We start from the raw sequence: 9,742 nt of genomic DNA, 5'->3' as shown, positions 1-9,742 counted from the left end.
GCACACTCACACACACATTTGCACTCTCAAACACACTCGCACTCTCACACACATTCACTCACACACACACTCGCACACACTCACACTCTCTCACACACACTCACACACACGCACTCACTCTCTCTCACACACACACTCACTCACACACACACACTCACTCACTCACACACACATTTACACACACTCATTCACACAGACACACTCACGCTCAAACACAGACACACACATGCACACACATTCGCACACACACTCACTCGCACACACACACACACACACACACTCTCACACACACTCATACACACACTCATACACACACACGCACACCCCCACCAGGATATATAAACCAGTACACACACACACACTCACTCACGCACACACACACACAAACTCGCACACACACACACAATGCTGTGTATTTGTAGGCATGCTGGGGAAGCATGTTTTTGGCAGTGTTTGTTGTTTGTGTTGTAGGGATTTTCTGCACATATGGCAAACACACTCCGGTCAGTTGTGGCCAAAAGTGTGTGAGTGTATGTGAGATGGTTTAAAGTAACTCTGTGTGTGTGTCTTTAAAGTGAGTCCAACTAAAACAGATTGTGTCATTGTGTGTCCTGCTGCTGTAAATGACAACATTGTGTATTGTTTTTCTCTACAGAGCCTGTCTTGGAGAACATGAGGTGAACACATACACCAGCGTGTCTGGTTCATTTCACACTGCAGCTGATAAGCTGAGGTTTGGATTCTTCAGATTAAAGCGAAGGTCAAACGCTTCTAGAACTGAAAGTCAGGCTGGAGGTGATGACTTGTGTTTGTTAGCACTCACTCACTGTGACTTCAAGAGTTGAGAAAGAAATCAGTTGTGTGTCAGTGTATTGGATCTTTATCAGGTCTTAAAGAGACAGCAGCCTAATAATCTGCTAATGTCCGTGTCATTAATGTTCATCAAACAAGACAAGACAAGAGAAACTCGCTCACTGCTCTGGACTCCATCGCTTCAGGAACAATCACTGTATATGTCATTCCTGCAGTGTTTTATTTTGCATTTGATTTCTTTGTATTGTTGGTGTCCATTTGCTTGTCATTTATTTCTGTTCGTCAGTAGGCTTGAGAAACATTTAGATCTATTTATCTATTAGATCTATAACATTCAGTCTCGTATTAGTTATATACATTAGTTATAGCATACATATATGGTTATAGTGAAATATAAAGACTCTGAATCATTGTCTTTGTTTGTTTGTGTGTGTGTGTGTGTGTGTGTGTCTCTCTCTCTCTGTGTGTGTGTGTCTCTCTCTCTGTGTGTGTGTGTTGAAGGTGAGTCCGGTTCCGTGTCACACTCGTGGGCCGTTCTCCTGTGGCCGGTCATGTGGACGGACTTTAGCGTGTGGGAATCATAGCTGCAGTTTGGAGTGCCATCGTGTGACTGCTGTGCCAAACTCAGACAAAACTAAGGTAGGTCACATGACCCTCTGACCCTGTTGCCACGAGCTCTGTCCTCACAGTGACTGGCTTTCTGTTTGTTTTCTGTGTGTGTGTCCTGCATTTAACCCATCCAAGTGCACACACACACAGTAGTGCACACACACACACACACACACCCGGAGCACTGGGGGATCTGTTCTTGCTCAAGGATCTCTCCTCAGTCGTGGTATTGAGGGTGGAAGAGAGCGCTGCTCATTCACTCCCCCCACCGACAATCCCTGCCGGACCTGAGACTCGAACCCGCGACCTTCGGGTCACTAGTCTGACCCTCTAACCATTAGGTGTGTGTGTGTGCAGTGTGAGGAGGGCTGTCTGAAGCCGCGTCCTGTGGGCTGCACTCACCCGTGTGTTCTGGCCTGTCACCGCGGCTGCTGTCCTCCCTGTGGGCTGATGGTCCGTCTGCGCTGCCACTGCAGGATCTCCAGCCTCTACATCGAGTGTGTGTGAGTGACTCTCCTGCTGCTCTCCGGCCGGATCTCAAACGCTCAGTGACGAGTGTGTGTGTGTGAGAGTGAGTCTGTGCGTGTGTGTGCGTGTGTTAGTGTGAGTGTGTGCGCGTGTGTGAGTGAGTGAGTGAGTGTGTGTGTGTGTGTGTGTGTGTGTGTGTGAGTGACTCTCCTGCTGCTCTCTGGACGGATCTCAGAAGCTCAGTGACGAGTGTGTGTGTGTTTTGTAGGAAGTTCACGTCTGCGGATGATCAGGGCAAACAGCTGCTGAGCTCCTGTCAGAATCAGTGTCCCAAACAGGTGCTGTAGGGTTTGTTCTGTGAGAAGCGGAGAGTGTTGCATGCTGGGATGCGGCTGCTCTGTGCTGATTGTTTGTTGTGAATGTGTGTGTGCAGCTGGGATGCGGGCACCGCTGTAAACTGCTGTGTCACGCCGGCGACTGCGATCAGAGCTGCGGTCAGCGAGTCAAGCTCAAGTGCCCCTGCAAGAGGTTCAGAAAGGTACAAACACACGGAAGATCATGTGACCAAACGCTGATGGACTGCGGCTTCACAGCAGATCTAATGTTTGTGGTCAGATGATGAAGAGGTCATCACATGGCTTTAATAAGCACTCATCACTGTCACTGTGTAAACAGTATTTGTGTGTGTGTTCAGGAATTCCCCTGTTCTCGTGCGAGATCAGAGAGCGACCTGGTCGTGTGTGACGAGACGTGTCGAGAGTTACAGAAGACACATGCAGAGGTAACACACACACACACACTTATGCACTCACAGACACACACACACACACTTATGCACTCACACACACACACACACACACACACACTTATGCACTCACAGACACACACATACACACGCACAAGGGCGTAGTTTTGGTTTGAACATTGGGGGGGTTGAAGTGTGAACTGTTTTAGTAGAGTCTCGGGTCATGCTCACTCGTAAGGTTTATTTATTTGTTTGTTTGCTTATATATTTATTTTTGTGAAATGGTCTTTTGTGCTATTATCTATGCTAAGTTGGTGCAATAAAGTAACATCATAGTTAACAATTACTAGTTTACATAGGATATATATATATATATATATATGTGTGTGTGTGTGTGTTTTATATTATTTAGGCACTTATAGGCTATAGTTTGACAGAATGCTCTAATTCAACATGCCAATCTAACTTAACATTTTCTTATATTGATATTGTTTTCTTACTCCTTAACAGTTCATCAGGCTTTAATCCATGCCATCTTTTGGAATATCTGAAGGCCATGTACCATATTCTTAACTGTATAGCATTTGTTATAATAAGACTAGCCTATTAATCATTACCAGGCCAATAATGACTCTAATTAATCAATATAGCATTTGTTATGAAGAAACAACCGCCTGCACATTTAGAACCAGTAGCTACAACATGCTACAGCTGTAATATGAGTCTATAGGGAAAAATATATTCCCTTCACAGATTATTATAAATTCTACCACAAGTTAGACTCAATTTTACACAATAAATAATCCTACAATAAAACGTGATAAATTCTAGTAAAGGTGGTCAAGAGTAGTTTAAAAAGATTTTAATATATGTTAGTGCTGGTTCAAGACTGTTTTCTCTTTTCATCAGTGTTTTTAGTTTATTTGCCTTTTTTAGATACTGTTCGACTTTCTCCATAGCACTTTAAAGTGGTGTTTCTCTAAATAATGCAAGTTGATCACATATTTGACCATCAGCTTCCCGATAGGAATGGCTCGCTCACATCTCATCAAACTTCGCTCGAGCGCTGGTGAACGCACAGAGTATACAGTGATCCACGCGAAGCTCAAGAACTGCGCTTCAGTCATTCTGTGCTGAGAACTGCTCCGTTTGGTTCGTACGTGATTTAAATAATTAATTAATAGCCTGATTCCAGGTTTCCATTAATCATGGTATAAATATTGGGGGGTTGTACTCGCTAGTTTTGGTTATTGGGGGGTTATATCGCCCTGTCCCCCCCCACAAACTATGCCCCTGCACACACACACACATACAGGGCTGTGATGCGGGTGAAAGTGTAGAGTGACACAGGAACTGTTGTCATGGAGAAGGGCCATAAAATCCACTGCCGGGTCATTGATTCTTTTGGCTCAGACAGAGAGAGTGTGAAACTATAAAACAGCAAACACACACACACGTTTCCATCCCAGCTGAGGGTTAATGGACACAGATTCCATTTCACACACACACACACACACACACACACACACACACAAATAAACACACAGCCATCAGCTCAGTGGGAAACTTGGAGAAACAGTTACTGGACAATTAGTTTTGTGTGTGTGTGTGTGTGTTTCAGGCTTGTGCAGCAGAGGAAAGAGCCGCTCTGGAGGGAGAAATTAGAAAACAGCAGGTGAGTCGAGAAACGCATGAATGTCATTGAGATCTGAGAAATGACTGTGATCTGAAGAGCTGCTCACTGTTTCAGAGGCTCTTTAATCAGCTGAGCTTTAGCTTTCATCTCCTCACATCAGCAGGTCAGTGTGAGGACGCTTATGGGTGGGCTAGTGGATATCAGGATCTATGACGTCCATTGCAGCTATGAGAGCTTCTCGCCGATGTAGCCTCTGGGGTGTGTGTGTGTGTGTGTGTGTGTGTTTCAGGCTGAGCTGGAGGCATTTGAGAAACGACAGAAAGGACGGAGGAAGAAGAACAGGAAAGTCACAGAGGTGGAGACAGAGGAGGGGGTGTGGCACAGATATAAGCTCCGCCTCCTGATGCCCATCTGCGGCATCCTGTTGGCTGTGGCGGCGTTCTGTCTGCTGCAGCTGACCAATCAGGAGACGGACAGAGAGTGAACGTACCTCAGCAGCTTCCTGAATGTCAACAGTGTTTTCTTTCAGTTTCGCAAACTAAACTTCGCAAACTTTTTTTTTCACCCTTTAGTTGACTTGCGTAGATAATTAGAATATTAGTTACATACATATAATTGTTTAGTCTTCATTTCAGTGTTTGACAGAATGGAAACTGTGATTTTCTGATAGATTATGCCTCACTTTCATTAAAACTGTGAAGTTCATTTAAAGCATTGTGATTTTATTTCCATTATTAAGAGAAAATGATTCCATGAGTGACATTTGGGAGATGTAACCTTATAAACGTTAAAAATAAAGACTTTGTCTCAGTGATGTGTCTCTCTGAGGTGCTCCGAGCGCTTGATTGTAAAAGGAGTTGGGATGAGACTTACCCTATGGTAACAATGGAAGTGGCAAACTGGATCAAAATAGTTCTGTAACGGTCTGTAGATGAACCGGATCAGTCTGAATTATTCAGATCAGATGTCTGACTTCATGAATATAGAGATTTTCATCAAAATGCTCTTTTAAACTTTATATATACAGTTAGGTCCATATATATTTGGACACTGACACAATTTTCATAATTTCGTCTGTGTGCCACCAGAACAGAGTTAAAAATAAAACAATCATGACAAAATTGAAGTGCAGACTTTAAGCTTTAATTCAAGGGCTTGAACAAAAATATAACATAAAATGCTTAGGAATTGCAACCATTTTTATACACGGTCCCCCCATTTTCAGGGGCTCAAATGTAATTGGACAAATAAATGCAATCATAAATAAAATGTGAATTTTTTATATTTTGTTGCGAATCCTTTGCAGGCAATGACTGCCGGTGGTGTTTACATATGGAAAATGATAATTTCCTATAGACCAGGTTAATTCAGGGGTCATACAACATGAAGTATCATTAACTGGACAGAATGTCTGGTTATTATCAAGAAAAATGGAGAAGTGATTTAGAGTTGTTGTAATACATGTTCTCTTGTCTGACACTATTACCCTAGTAAAATTATTGTGAAGATTAGTTAAATTGATTTCACACGATTCATAGTTATTCTGGGGTGCTCCACACAATGGTTGTTTTTTCAAAGCATCACACTCACAGATAAACCCAAATGGAGTTTTGTCACAGCATTCCGTGTCTATTCCTCGCCATTCTCCTGATGACAACTGAGTGACAAATCTGGGTAGATCCTTCCTTTCTTTCAACACATTCTCTTGTAGTACTCCCAGATTTTCTACGCTTAGAATCTTTTCAAACACCTGTTCCTTTTGAACGACCGGTACTGAAACAGTCAGCAGCATAGCATACATTTGTCTCATAAAACAACCAAATCTATCAAAACTATTCCCGGCAGAGCAGGCCCAAGAAGTGTCTTTAGGTTTATTGATCACAGTCTCATTCCACCACCTCAGAATCTGAATAGGTGGGATTCTGTTGGTGGGTTTTGATGGTTGACCACCGTGACGAGAGAAAGGTAAGTGTATACCTTCCATTAAAGGACCATAGTCCAGAGGGCTGTAGAATCCAGCAGGAATAGGGTGTGAAGAAATTCTAGCCATTTGTATAATGTAGCGGTAAGGGATGGGCAATTTGCATTTGCCCAGTCTATCCATAAAATGTTTCAAATTGTCTGATGAGGGTTTAAAACATGTAAGAAAAAGTGAAGACGTCGAAGATCTTGATGAAGAATAACTTTTATTACAGAATAGTAGTGACAAAGTACATGTAGTACCTTGGGTTCAACGGAGTCAGACTGAACCCCGAACATCCTAAGCTCAATCATTTTATACTGTATTACGTTCATCTTCCCGCTCAACATGTAAATTAAGTTTCGTTTTAAATGTAAATTGCGGATGACAATGAAAGTGATAGCCTTCCGTTCCCACATCTTCGGTAGACTCAAGTGGGAACAACCAAATGTTAAGGTGATAAGATTAAACAGAATCCATAGCAGTTCTTTCATGTACCCTTTTGGTCAGCAGATGGTTCTTGACGGCCTGCTGCTGCTCCCACGCTATAAGTGACAAATTATCGCTCCGGAGGCACTATTTACATATGATTAAGATCGGAAAGAACTATCTATATGATAATTAAGCTCTTTGTAGAGAAAGGAGCATAGTTTAATACACAATTTGGAGTGGAAGCTGGGTCGAGGCAGACTATAATTTCTTACAAGTTGTTGTGTGTTTGTGGCTCTTTCTGCCTTTAGTTTTGTCTCAATTTTTTAGTTTGTAAATTTCATTTACAAATACATTTACATTTATTCATTTAGCAGACACTTTTATCCAAAGCGACTTACAATTGGGGAATACATTCATCATTAAGAGGCAAATAAACACAGAAAGTGCTCGTAATACCAAGTTGCAGGCATTGTTCAAAAAAGTACAAGCTAGACAGGGAAAGATTAAAGAAAATAGATTTTTTTTTTCTTTTTTTTAGGATGAAGTCAAGTAGCGTCGAAAGAGATTAGTTTTCAGCTGTTGAAAATGGTCAGGGATTCAGCATTCCGGATAGCGGTGGGAAAATCATTCCAGCAGCCAGGAACAGTGAACGAGAATGTTCTGGAACGTGATTTTGAGCCTCTCTGTGATGGTACCACGAGGCGTCGCTCACTAGCGGATCTCAGACTTCTGGAGGGGATGTAGATGCGTAGTAGTGAGTGGAAGTAGGCGGGTGCTAAGCCTGCATTCTGAATCATTTGTAGAGGTTTGATTGTGCTTGATGGAAGTCCAGCCAGAAGAGCATTGCAGTAGTCCAGCCTAGAAATGACAAGGGCCTGGACAAGAAGTTGTGCAGCATGCTCCGTTAGAAAGGGCCTGATTTTTCTGATGTTGTGCAATGCAAACCTGCAAGATCCAACAGTCTTTGCAATGTGGTCTTTGAAGGTCAGCTGGTCATCGAAGATTACACCAAGATTTCTGACCGAAGCTGATGGGGTAATTGTAGAAGAACCTCGCTGGATGGTGAAATCATGCTGTAGAGTTGGAGTGGCAGGGAAGACGAGAAGCTCAGTCTTTGCCAGGTTGAGCTGTAGGTGATGTTCTTTCATCCATGCCGAGATGTCCGCCAGGCAGCCTCGTTCACTGTTCCTGGCTGCTGGAATGATCTTCCCACCCCTATCCAGAATGCTGAATCCCTAACCATTTTCAAGCGACAGCTGAAAACTCATCTCTATTGACGCTACTTGACTTCATCTTAAATTTAAAAAACTTTGTCTTTCTCTTTATTTATTCCTTCCCTGTCCAGCTTGTACTTATTTGAACAATGCCTGAAACTTGGTATTACGAGCAGTTCCTGTCTGTTTGCCTCTTTAAGAAGAATCGCTTTATGTATTCCCCTATTGTAAGTCGCTTTGGATAAAAGCATCTGCAAAATGATTAAATGTAAATGTAAATTACTTATGGTCCTTTGAAAAAGATGGGAGGTACATATTAAAGAGCTGTAATTCCTTAACCTTTCCTCCAATTTTGATGAGAATACCCTCAAATTAAAGAGTGTGCACTTTAAGCCCATATTCATTATATAACTGTAACTTCAATATGTTTTGGTCAGCAGAATAAACATTAAATAAAGAATAAATAAAATAATAAAAATTGTGCCTGTGTCCAAATATATTTGGACCTAAGTGTATACACATATTTGTTTTCATTTAGAAGAAAACAAACACAACCCCAGGTATTTATTCAATACAATGTCTAACGACATTCCCCAACAGCACAGCAGTAATTACTTTCTGAACTACTTTACTTCTAACATCGATACAAATAGAGATAAAATTGTAACCATGCAGCCGTCAGCTACAGTATCACATCAGATAGTGTGCTATAGATCCTCTGAGGAACAATTCCACTCATTCTCTACTATAGGAGAAGAAGAACTGTATAAACTTGTTAAATCGTCTAAACTAACAACATGTATGTTAGACCCTATTCCATCTAAGCTTCCAGAAGTCATAGTTCCTCTTCTGAATATTATTAATTGTAAGAGCGGCTCGACGGTGTTTAGTGTCCCGCAGCAGCAGTATGTGTGGTGCGTGCCGTCAGTGTAGCTGAAGAGATCTGTCAGGGGGAAATAGTAGAGAGATATTTGAGTTATTTACTAATAAACTAGTGTTTTCTGAGTCGGTGTCGCAAGGATGAAGTTGTCGATCCTGACTCGCCATCTCCTCATTAGATGCGCCTTTAGAGAGAAGTGCATCTTTACGGATTATGATTATAATGAAAGAGTTTTTGTTTTTGATTTGTTTTATTTCGTTAAGTAGTAATTTAAAGCTTTCTATAGCTAGCCTATATTTATCATGTCTGTGAGGCATGTATTCGCTGAGTTTCGGTTCATTTTTGTGAAGCGCTCCTGTTCAAGAAACCAGCAAAGGACCAGCTTAAACCAGCATCCCAGCGTCAAAACATACCTAACCAGCATATGCTGGTTTTTTCAACAGGGTAGACAATTTATGTTTAGATAATTTCTATTTTGCGGGAGTCCCGCGAATCATTTTATTCTCCCGCATCCCGCACACACACGAGTCTCTTCCCACCCGCACCCGCACCCGATCAAGAGTTGTCCCGCGCCGCATCCCGTTGCATTGGATCCCGCTGGAGTGCAGGTCTCTACCTCAAGGCTCAGTACTAGGACCGTTGCTTTTCACGCTTTACATGTTACCGTTGGGAGATATCATCAGGAAACACAGTGTTAGCTTTCACTGTTATGCTGATGATCCTCAGCTCTATATTTCTTCGCACATTTGCACATTTTCCACATTTGACTTTTTTGCCAAGAATGAAACAAAGTTTTTCGGTTGTGCTACAAATGTTAAATTTGGGAAATATATGATTAATTTTGGGGTAATGGTGGTCTCTAATGTTTTGATATTTTGGGCATTCTGTGAGGAAGTGCCGCTGAGTCTCTGTCACTCCCAGGCGCTCTCTCTCTCTCTCTCTCTCACTCTCTCTCACGCTCTCTCTCTCTCTCTCACTCTCTCTC

At 42.2% G+C, this 9,742-nt stretch overlaps 1 pseudogene; it reads left to right on the top strand.

Moving 5' to 3' along the window:
- LOC107731235 (NF-X1-type zinc finger protein NFXL1-like) overlaps window positions 1–5,085 on the top strand; it is a 26,276-nt pseudogene extending 21,191 nt beyond the window's left edge.
- The last annotated feature ends 4,657 nt before the right edge of the window (window positions 5,086–9,742 follow it).

The sequence above is a fragment of the Sinocyclocheilus rhinocerous genome, unplaced genomic scaffold (assembly GCF_001515625.1).
Source record: "Sinocyclocheilus rhinocerous isolate Xijiao unplaced genomic scaffold, SAMN03320098_v1.1 scaffold1425, whole genome shotgun sequence".
Taxonomy (NCBI): domain Eukaryota; kingdom Metazoa; phylum Chordata; class Actinopteri; order Cypriniformes; family Cyprinidae; genus Sinocyclocheilus; species Sinocyclocheilus rhinocerous.
The sequence above is the reverse complement of the archived record's forward strand: the minus strand, read 5'-3'. Positions and strand labels throughout refer to the sequence as shown.